Genomic DNA, 10,567 nt, shown 5'->3' with positions numbered 1-10,567 from the left:
TGGCTATAACGACCTTTACCAGGTCTTGCAGTATAGGTTTCTGATCAGAAACAGAACCACGTGGCAGAGACTTGCTCTCTTCCAATACGGTTTCATGGCAGAGACACGCTTCTTTGCCTCAGGCTGAAACACTTATCAGCCCCAAATGACCCTTTCTGGGGCCCAGGGGGCAAAGGCATTCTCCCCAACTAGCTACAATGACCTTCACTAGGTCTTGCAGTATAGGTTTCTGATCAGAAACAGAACCACGTGTGAGAAATTTGCTCTTTTCCCACAAAAATCAGAAAAAAAGTAGTTGAGGTTTCCTTTACTCCAGGTTTAAAACTTTTACATCCTTTATACATATCTCTGCTCATCTAGATTTACCCATCATTCTCTTTTAATCTTGGTCCCTTTCCCACACTGGGAAGGACTCTACTTAAATTCAGTACTTAAACTCAGTATGTGGCAGCTAAAAGTCCCTAGCACTATAGGTACCTTCCACTAAAAGTCCCTAGATTCTCAGGGACATCTCGCACCTCTCTGAAGCTTAGACCTTGCAAACACCCTATAAATCAGATGGTCACCCTTGGACCTCAGTTCACGACCTTCAAAATCAGAGCCATTTCTATCAGAACCAGTTACACAGAGAACCTGACTGCTGCAGTGCCCACACAGCAGCAGCACACAGCCCATAATCAGAAGAGAAGCCTCATCCAGTTCCAAGATGGCGGCGCCCATTCATGCGGGCTTGTCCAAGATGACGACGCCCACGCATGCTCTGTCCTCCATGGTGGGGCACTCACATGGCTCATCCATTTTACCCAAAATGGCAGCACCCTGACTCTGGTTCTGCCCACCTGGGTGGGCAGCCCCGAGGCTCTGGCTCCACTCCCCAGAGCTAAGGAGGCCCCAGAGGCCCCCCAAGGCCCCTTCCACCTGCGGGCAACTCAGAGCTGCCCTCCACCCATTGGAAGTGGTGGGCTGAGGCTGCAGTCACCAATGCAGGTGGAGAGTAGGCTCTGCCCTCCTGTGAAGGTGGGGGCCCTGCAGCTCCGTTTTCCAGAGTCAAGGAGGCTCCTCCCAACCCCTGGTGCAATGGGTGAGCAGAGCCTGAATTCACAGAGGCTGCGAATCTGTGGTGGAGACTTCTCCCACTTGCAGGGCGGGAGAAGCCGTAGTGGGCTTCATCTCCCCAGAAAGCAGTGTCACCTCCGGAGTTCCTCCTCTCTGGGGTCCCCCATTCCCTTTGGTTCAGAGCATTAATGAGGTTTCTTTCCTCATCATCTTTCTCCTCCTGTGATCTACTATCAGGGAGAGGTTCTGAGACCCCTTTTTCCTTCTGGACCATTACACACTTCTGTGTAGAACTACTCACACAGTTCCAACAAAGCAAACAAAGATTCAGAACAAAAAGAATACAGATGGTGTAAAGACCAGGTATTTCCCCTGCTATCGCCCACAATTCCAGCTCCATTGTTGCAAAAGAGCAGTCAGAAACTAAGTTTTTGAACCCAAAACACTTTCACGTCTCTGCTCCCTCCCCTCTTTGTTTCCTTTTCATTTTTCCAGGCGTGACTAGGCAGCCGATGCCCTCAAGAGCGCAGAGAAATTCTCAGAGACTGGGAAAATTCCGAAGCCTCATGCTCTGAGACCTGAGGGGGTCCGTCTGCCACGGACAATTATCGTCCCTTTGTGGTCACCAAAAACTGTTAACGAACAGAGGTGGGGGGGTGACTCATAGCCTGTGGTCAAAGCGGGTCCCAAATCCTCAGGTCCCTGTCCCAGGTGCCAGATGTAGGGGAAATTTTGCGCACAGGTCCCCCCGTCTGCCACAGATGTAAATAAAACTGCCAAGACATGATCTGCTTGGGGAAGAGAGGTGGTCAATCTCTCACAGGAGAAGGACCAAGAGCCCCTTCCTCAAGGGCTTTAATTAGGTTCGTAATACACCAGGATATAGGTAAAGCTCATCAATCAATGTCAGGTGGCAAGGATCAAACAATAGATAGTATTTCAAAGAAATCTGAGGGCTTAATCTGAGTCAGTGTCTGTCAGGTAAGGGGGTTGCAGAAACTTTGGGAGACATACTCACTTCCTGCTCGAATCCTTATCATATGAATGAAAGCACTCTTAGCAAAGCAGGCTTCACAGGACTTTAGGAATTCTCTCTTATGCCCAATCACCCTGGAACCTGCACTAGTGGGCAAAGAGATGCACTGCCTTCCCAGTCATAGGTTCTTAGGCTTAAGTGGATTAGAGCCAGGAAGCCCTTCTCCCAGATGTAAATGGGGACTCAGGCTATGTCAGAATAGCCAGGGAGCAAGGGTCTATCACCCCCTCTTTGCTGCAGCAGCCTGAGTCCTTCCTTGAGGGCCCCCAAGTGATTGTGTCTGGCTTAGGTCCCCCTCCTCCCCCGAGCGGTCTTACCTGTCATGGACTAACTGACCAAGCATTTGGGGCAGAGATGGATGAAGCAGAAGCAGTGCTCCTGCCAGGGAGATAAGCTTTGTCTCCTTAGTGGCTCACAGTCCGAAGGTCAATCACTCAGCCTGATCCATGGGGGGTGGTTACAACTCTTGAAACCAGGCAGAGCAGTTCCCAACATCCGGCCAGCTTATAAAGCATTGAGAGGCTCAGAGAAAAGCAAATGCAATATAATCCTTTTCTTGTGCTGAATGACGCCCTCATTCACATTCTCCCCATGTTAATTTTCTTTGTTTCATCCTTAACCAAAGTCAGTGGCTTCTCGGGCAGTGTTGTTCACAAGTATTAGACAGCCCTGAAATGACAAAATGCTCCTCATTCCATCTGCTGATAAAAGTCAATTTGACAGCAACACTGAGCTTGGCATTCCTCAAATTAACAATGCCAACATTTAATAGAATTTAACCTGGTTGCTGGCTTCCCCCACCCAAGGCCTGGTACTATGATAGTTTCCCAACTGAACAAACAGCCAACATCCAGGGCGAAGGCTGCATTTTAAACAAGCTGCACACCAGTGTGGTCTGCAGGTGCATGACAGTCTGCCATTAACTGCTCGTGTCTCAAGAGGCCCAAAGGGCCTGGTGGTCTTTAGTCCCCCCAAGTGTGGTGGCGGGTTAGGTTACCTCTTTGAAGGGCTATCACAACTGCTTTGTAAAGACTCCTTGTATAGAGTCTACAAAAGCCCCACCCAAAAGGACTGATTACATATCTCAATCCCATTTTAACTGAAAAGATAATAAGAAAGCACTGAGCATCATCACTGACACATAGCGGGAACTCAGTAAATGGCAGCTGTCAGCCAAGTAACTGTCTCAGAACATCTCTCCCTCTGGACATGACCGAAGTCCCAGCTGTGTACCAGTCAGGAGGCTCTTTTCCCTCTTGGAACTCTGGCCGTATGTGGTCTATCACGTTCACACTCATCCGTTTAGGCTGCGCACTCACAGAGTACCGCTGAGGGCCAAGCGTGCATTCTCTCTGGGTATCACACGCCCTTCTCACAGATTCCCAATGCACATGGTGGAGGCTCGTGTAAGTCCTGCAAACAATACACAGATGGATAGAAGAACGAGAGACAGGTGAAAGATGCATGGGTGGGTGGGTGGATGGATGGATGGAAGCACAGATAGATTTTCCGTATTTTCCTTACTGACTGAGCCCTTTTCATGGACCCCATTGCCATCCTGAAGCAATGGGGTTCCGAGAAACACACTTTGGGAAACAGCAGAGGTCACATCCAATGCCATGTAGCGTACCCCACAGAGTCCAAGTGTAGTCCTCCACCCATTGTAAGTTTTCGGAGAACACTCACTAATGTCAACGCTGGAGGCTCTGGCTGCTGCTGCTGCTGCGAGCTCCAGGAAAGATGTGAACTAAGTCTGTAGCATCAAGACCACCCTGCCTCCTAGATGCAGTAACCAGGCCTGCTGGCCTCAGCGTCCGTCACCCGGGCATGACTGAAATCCCAGCAGGTCTGCCCAGGGTCGCTGCATAACCTCCCTGGGTCCCGGAAGCTCAGTTAACTGAGAAAATGTGTGAGGAAGACCAAAGCGCTCCTGAGCCACCAGCAGACGCTTTGCCCTCACATGTGCCTCCGCCCAGGCCCAGCTGCTCCTCCAGCCACACCATCCCTGCCCTGCCGTGGGTCCCACTCCCAGTCGCTCCATCGAGACCTGGATATGGAATCAGCCTTTCCCCCAGTTTGGAGGGCGAAGGGGGCAAGGATACAACTGGTGGCCAGTGAGAACCAATGACTTTTTCCAAGCACGCATGCACACACACACGGCAACGTCATACTTCCCCATGCAGGAGATGAGACAAAGAAGTTACATGACAAGCGTGAAAGCAACCCCAGATTGAATATAACCCCTACTTTTCACATCTCCCAAGCCGCACGGCACCTTCCGTGTATAAACCGCTGAGTCCTGGCCTGTCCCCCACACCGCTCCACTGTTCTGCATTCTTTTCTCCTCTATCTACAACTGCACTCCAGGCCAACTGGTTGGGTTGGAACCGCTCTCCTGTGACGCAACTGCCCTCAGGAAAAGGCAATCACACTCACAGGTAGCGAAGCTGCCTCTATTCACCCTCCAGAGACACAGAGGCCTCAGGCAGCTGCTCCAGCTCCATCACTGCCCTGTCTCGGGGCAGCCGGGGGGTAAAACAGTACTTCTCCGTCTTCAGTCACTCAGGTAAGACCTTCTCGATTTTCAGCCTATGTCCCAGGTGGCAGCAGGTGGCACTCCTTCCAGCTGGGGTCCAGCCCGTTTTTCTTCTGGACTGTGCATTTGATGCTCTGTCTAAACCGGCTCCGGAGTGCCCGAGGCCGTTGGGTTTCTCCTGTGTGATCTTCCAGGAGTTTTACACTTTCGTGTTTTAGAATGAGGGGTACGCTCCGTTTCTTAAAAAATATTTTATTTACTTACTTTTTAGGGAGATGAGAAGGGAGGGGGAAGAGGGGGAGAGAAATAACACTGTGTGAAAAATAAATCGATCGGTTGCCCCTCCCATGCCCCCAGCTGGGGACACGGCCCACAACCCAGGCATGTGCCCTGACTGGGAATCGAACTGGTGATCTTTTGGTTCACGGGCCGGTGCTCAGTCCACTGAGCCACACCAGCCAGAGCAGTATGCTCCACTTGAAGTTGGTTTTTGTATATGGTGTAAGGTCTGGATTTTTTTTTTTTGCATGCAGACATCCATCATTCCTGCACAGTTGGACGAAGATACTGCTTCTGCTCCCTCATCGCGGATCAGCTGGCTGTGCTACGGGGCTCCGTATCGGGTGTGATTCTGTCCCATCGATCTGTTTGCCTGTTTCTCCCCCAGTACCTCACAGTCCTGATTACGAGAGCGTTACAGGGCGTCCTGAGGCTGAGTGGTGTCAGTCCTCCCACGCTGCTTTCTCTTCAGCATTGTGTGGGCTGTTCTGGTGCATCCTGTGCGTGATGTGTGGGCCTATCTACTTTGTACTTACTTTCTTTAGCCGCATCCTAACAATAATATTCACAGAATCAATGATTTCGAGGTACTTGTCATGTATGTTCCTAACCCCCACTAAACTGCATGATTGTGGAATAGAAAGCAATCACCTGCACCCCACCGCACCCACACCTCCTTGTACGGCTCCCCCACGGGAAACAGACACACATGCTCTTGGCAGCTGGGGTGAGGGGACACACAACGCCCCCAAGGGGAGAGACCAGGGCTCCACGCTTGGCTCTTCCACTCATTGACTTCAGACCAGTCATTTTAATACCCCTAGTCCCCAGTCATCCCTTCTGTGCAAGGGGTCAGTGGAACAAATATCTACTGGACTTTAGCCTATCCTGGCCACCAGGGCCATCCAGGACAGCCTCTGGCCGAGCAGGGGATCACAGACCCCTGGGTTGGTCTGAGGTTCCCATTCCCTGCTGCCCACACCTGCTCCCCTTGCCTGAGCCCTCCAGCCTCTGCTGACAATGCTGAAGTTCAGAGCACAGACAACCCCTGCCTCCTGTCCCTCACATTTCCATCTGCAGCGTCTGTGCCCTGAGCTCAGTTAACATCAAAGAGAAAAGCTGCTGATGGGCACTTAGCAACCTAAGTGGATCAAAAAACTGTGGAACATTTACACAATGGAATACTACGCAACAGAGAGAAAGAAGGAGCTCCTACCCTTCGTGACAACATGGACAGAACTGGAGAGCATTATGCTGAGTGAAATAAGCCAGGTGGTGAGGGACAAATACCACATGATCTCACCTGTAACTGGAACATAATCAACAAAAGAAAAAAGCAAACAGAATATACCCAGAGACATTGAAATTATGAGCAATCTAACAACAGCCAGAGGGGAGGGGGGAAGGGATATTGCGGGGAAGGGTTTTCAGGAACTACTATAAAGGAAGGACACATGGACAAAACCAAGGGGGAGGGTGGAAACAAGGGAGGGAGGTGGGATTGTCTGGGGTGGGGGGAAGTGTTGGCGGGAGAATGCAGACAACTGTAATTGAACAACAATAAAGTAATTTAAAAAATAAATAAATACAATGAGAAACTGGTTAATAACCCAGGTATGCTCTAAATCAGTACCATGTATTTTTGTTCTTTATAATTAACAATAATTATTTATCTTTTAAAAAAGTTATCATTATCCTTTTAGTTGTTCTGTCCCTTATATATTTGCTTTATTATGCATAATGGCCAACCTTAAGGGTAACTGCATCTTCTAACGGGAAATAGTAAAACTGTTAAATAAGTGCCAAAAAGCCAAAAAGAGAGAGAGAGAGCTGCTTCACATCTCCCCCCATCCCCGGCCCACCCTGGTGACCCTCAGTCACACTCACATGGGCAGATGACAATTAATCAAGCCAGTGTGGTTCAACGGTGGAAACGCCAGCGTTCACGGCCAAACTCTGGCTTCATTTACGGCTCTGTGACCTGCCAATACCATGATGTTCACCTCTCTGGGACTCGAGCGCCTTGTTTATAAGTAGGGAAAATCCCACCTCAGGGTATTAGTGTGAAGACCCAGTGAAGTAACACGCTTGACCCCCCAGCACCACACCCCACGCGCAGCGGGAATTCAGTCCAGGTAGCGAGGCCTCGAATGCAGTCACTAACCATCTGTCGGTGCGTGGGGGCGAGGGACGTTTCACAGGGACTCCTGGCACAGTGACAGGGGATATGGCCTTTGTCCAGTGGTTTCTGCTCACTCGTGGTCTCCACTGTTGTTCGCGTGTGTGTGCGTGTGCTGTCATCTGTTTGCATGTGTATTGGGCCTGAAAGATGTTTCCAGCTTGGTCATGTTTGGGAAGCATCTACCACTTTTTTGAAGCTGACTTTCCACTTCAGTGAAGAAAGTAAACAAGAGGAATGTCAGGGAGAACGGGTGAGAGGAGGGAGGGAGCAAACAATCAGAATGAACAGCAGCAAGTCTCCCATACTTGAGGTTACTTATCGATCTCAGATCTGCTCAGAGAGCTGAGCAGAGGCCCCAAGAGGAAAAGAAAATTGCACCAAGTTTCTGTGCGGTTTTCCAACACCACGTTTTCTCATGTTGCCAACGCCTGCCACCTTGTGGACATTCCCTGAACTGCTTGCATTTTCTAAAATGCTAGGAAACTTGGAAAGAAAGGTTCCTCGGGAGAAAATGTTTTAGGCTTTCAGAGGTTCCCCGTGGCCTGCAAGAAGAAACTCCCTAGGTAGAGACCTTTCCTGAGCCATCGCCTGCCCACCAAGACGACCTCCACTTGGCGCGCACCCTGCCAGCACTCTGTGCGGCAATGACAGCGAGCTTCCATGGTCCCCCACCACTAGCGCTGACAAGCGACCAGCCGGGAATCAGACCAGCGTTCCCAACGCTGACGATCAGACTCCTTCTCTCTGGAGCTGTGTGACCCCGGGGAAGCTACCTACCCTCTCTGTTTGCACCTCATTTGTAAACTTAGGATAACATAGCATCTATCCACTAAAGCTGTCGTGGAGTTGAATGAGAGCAAGTGTGAGACTCACCTTATAAATGCATTCCCCCCAGGATGGCTCCAGACGCCATTTGGAAACTTCCAAACTTGGAAAGAACCATGTTCTTCCTGCCTCTGAGCCAGTTACTTATGGAACGTTTATTATGAAGTGCGTGGTGACAAGGCACAGTCTTTAAAGACCTTGAAGTTGAGTGAAAGAGAAATACAGACGCATAGTTATTCTACTTTTAATTTTGGTAAAGGCAGTGGTAAAGTTAAAGACGATTTGAGACCCCCCTGAAAGCAAACCTAAAACAAGGGATCGTAGACCTAATTTATTTGGGGACATGGCCCTGGGGACAGGGATGGAGGGAGGGGGGCCTGGGGAGAGCGAACCTGGGCAGAAGTCAGGTCAGTACTCGGCCCTTTATGAAGCTGGATCACACGTGAAATGGGCCTCGATCCCGCTGGGACTTTCCAAGGAGCCACGAGAAATGTGCTTCAGAGCGACTGCCTGAGGGAGAGGGGACCCGCGCCCCAGAGGTCAAGTTGCCCCGTGGAGCGTGCACTCCCTCGCCCTCCCAGGTGTGTGCCTGGTCCACCTCAGCAGGCATCCCACGCTTCAAGGTTAGGCAAGCACAGGGCAGAGCGAGAGAGGCGGGACAACTGAGGAAGTGCCACAGCGCGCACCTGCTCGGAGCTGGTGGCCCCAGCCGTGGCTGGAGTCACCTGCAGGCACACAGGGTGTGTGTGGGGGGGCCAGGGGTGTTCAGCGATGGCACAGGAGCCCCCAGGACCAGAGGAGGGACACCTAACCCAGCCCAGCCTTTGGTCCAAGATGGGATTTCATCATGGAAAGCTTCCTGGAGCGGGTGGCAACACTGGCTCTTGGACACGAGGCCACTCAGGGATGGAGACAGTGTGAGGGAGGAGGGCGGAGCCAGGGTGGTGGGGAGCGTGGCGCGCAGAGGCAGAGAGGGCCCAGTCGTGGAATGATGGGAAGGCCACATCAGCGGGCGTGGTGAAGGGTCAGGTGGAGGAGGCAGGGAGAGCAAGGGGGCCCAGGGCGAGACACGGTTCCTAGGCTGTGCTGGCCCCCAAAACCGAAAGATCTGGTTCCCAGGGATTGTAGTGGTTTGACTGTTCATGTCCTCCCCAAATGTGTAAGTTGAAATCCTAATGTCTGATAGTTACTGGGAAGTGAGGCCTTCAGGAGGTGTTAGGTGATGGGAGTGGAGCCCTTGTGAATGGGATTAGTGCTCTTATAAGGGGGACCCCAGAGGGCTTCCATCAACCATGTGAAGATGCAATGAGAAGCCTGGGACCCCACCAGGGCCCTCCCCAAGTCATGCTGGCGCCCCGATCTTGGAATTCCGGCCTCCAGAACGGCAAGAAATGAATGTCTGTTGTTCATAAACCACCAGTGTGTGGAGTGTAACTGCAGCCCGAACAGACTGACAGAGGGTCGGGTGCTGAGCTCTGACACGCCACCTTCAGGTCACCTCGGGCACACCCACGTGGAGAGGGTCCAGAGGCTCCTTGGAGCTGGAGTCTGGGGTTCAGGGAAGCTTTAGAGTTGACGTACTGGACAGGATCTCAAAAGGGACCTGGCAAGTCAGTTCTCCTGCTGACACCCACAGCAAAGCCCCTGACAGGTACCAGGGCCCGATGCTCCCAGCAGAGTGGTGAACTGTTTCTGCAGGGCCCAGTGAGCGGCTGGGAAGCCATTGCCAGAGTCCCTGAACACCACCTCCTGTCCGTGACAAAGAAGGGGCCAGACCCGGGAACAGCCACTGGAGAGCCACCGCGTGGCCCCCAGCCACTCACTCTGAGAAGGGGCGGGAGGGAAGGCAAAGTCCTGTGTTTTCCCACAGGCCGGATGTGGGCCATGTGGGGAGGCACAGGGCCCTGGACAGTGGCCCAGAGGGCAAAGTGACATAGCACAGAGGGGAGCGATGGACACCTAGGCTGTAGGTGACGGCTGCTGAAGGAGAAAACCATGATGTTTGGGGTGCTGGCCAGAGGCGGTGGTCCGAGGACCCCGGAAGGGATCCATTCCCAGCAGCACCTGTGGCTGATGCACCAAAGTCCGGGAGGCACGTCCTTCCTGTCCTGAACTGTCCCCGACAGTGGACACCCGGCCCACTCAAGCCTTCAGGGGGACGCAGCCTTGACTGACATCGGACAGCAAGTTCATGAGAAACCCTGAGCCAGGGCCCCTGAATCCCTGACCCACAGAAACTGTGAAGGACAACAAATCTTTTAATTTGCCGTGTTTGGGGCGGTTTGTTCGGCAGCAATAGACAATGAGTATGCGGTTTTACCCGACAGCTGCGGACCAGGACTGGGGGGGCTTCCAAGAACGCGGTTTCAAGAAGCTCCCTGGGCGATGCTTCTGAGGGCTGAAGTCGGAGGAAAGGACTGAGGCGGAGTCTCGGGGAGCCCTGACATTCACACCTCCAAGACGCACACAGCCCTGCAGGTGACACGGGCAATGCGCACCCCAAAGATGGCGTCTGTCCTGTGGTTCTGTTTTTCCTGAGATGTGACTGACATATACTTTGCCAGTTAAAGGTATGTACCTGTTGACTTCACACATTTGTAGATTCCAACAGTTACCTCTGTGGCATTAGCTCACACCTCCACTACAACACATG

This window comes from Artibeus jamaicensis, unplaced genomic scaffold (genome assembly GCF_021234435.1).
Source record: "Artibeus jamaicensis isolate MK-2021 breed Jamaican fruit bat unplaced genomic scaffold, CSHL_Jam_final contig_76, whole genome shotgun sequence".
In the NCBI taxonomy this organism is placed as follows: domain Eukaryota; kingdom Metazoa; phylum Chordata; class Mammalia; order Chiroptera; family Phyllostomidae; genus Artibeus; species Artibeus jamaicensis.
This window is presented reverse-complemented; position numbering follows the sequence as displayed.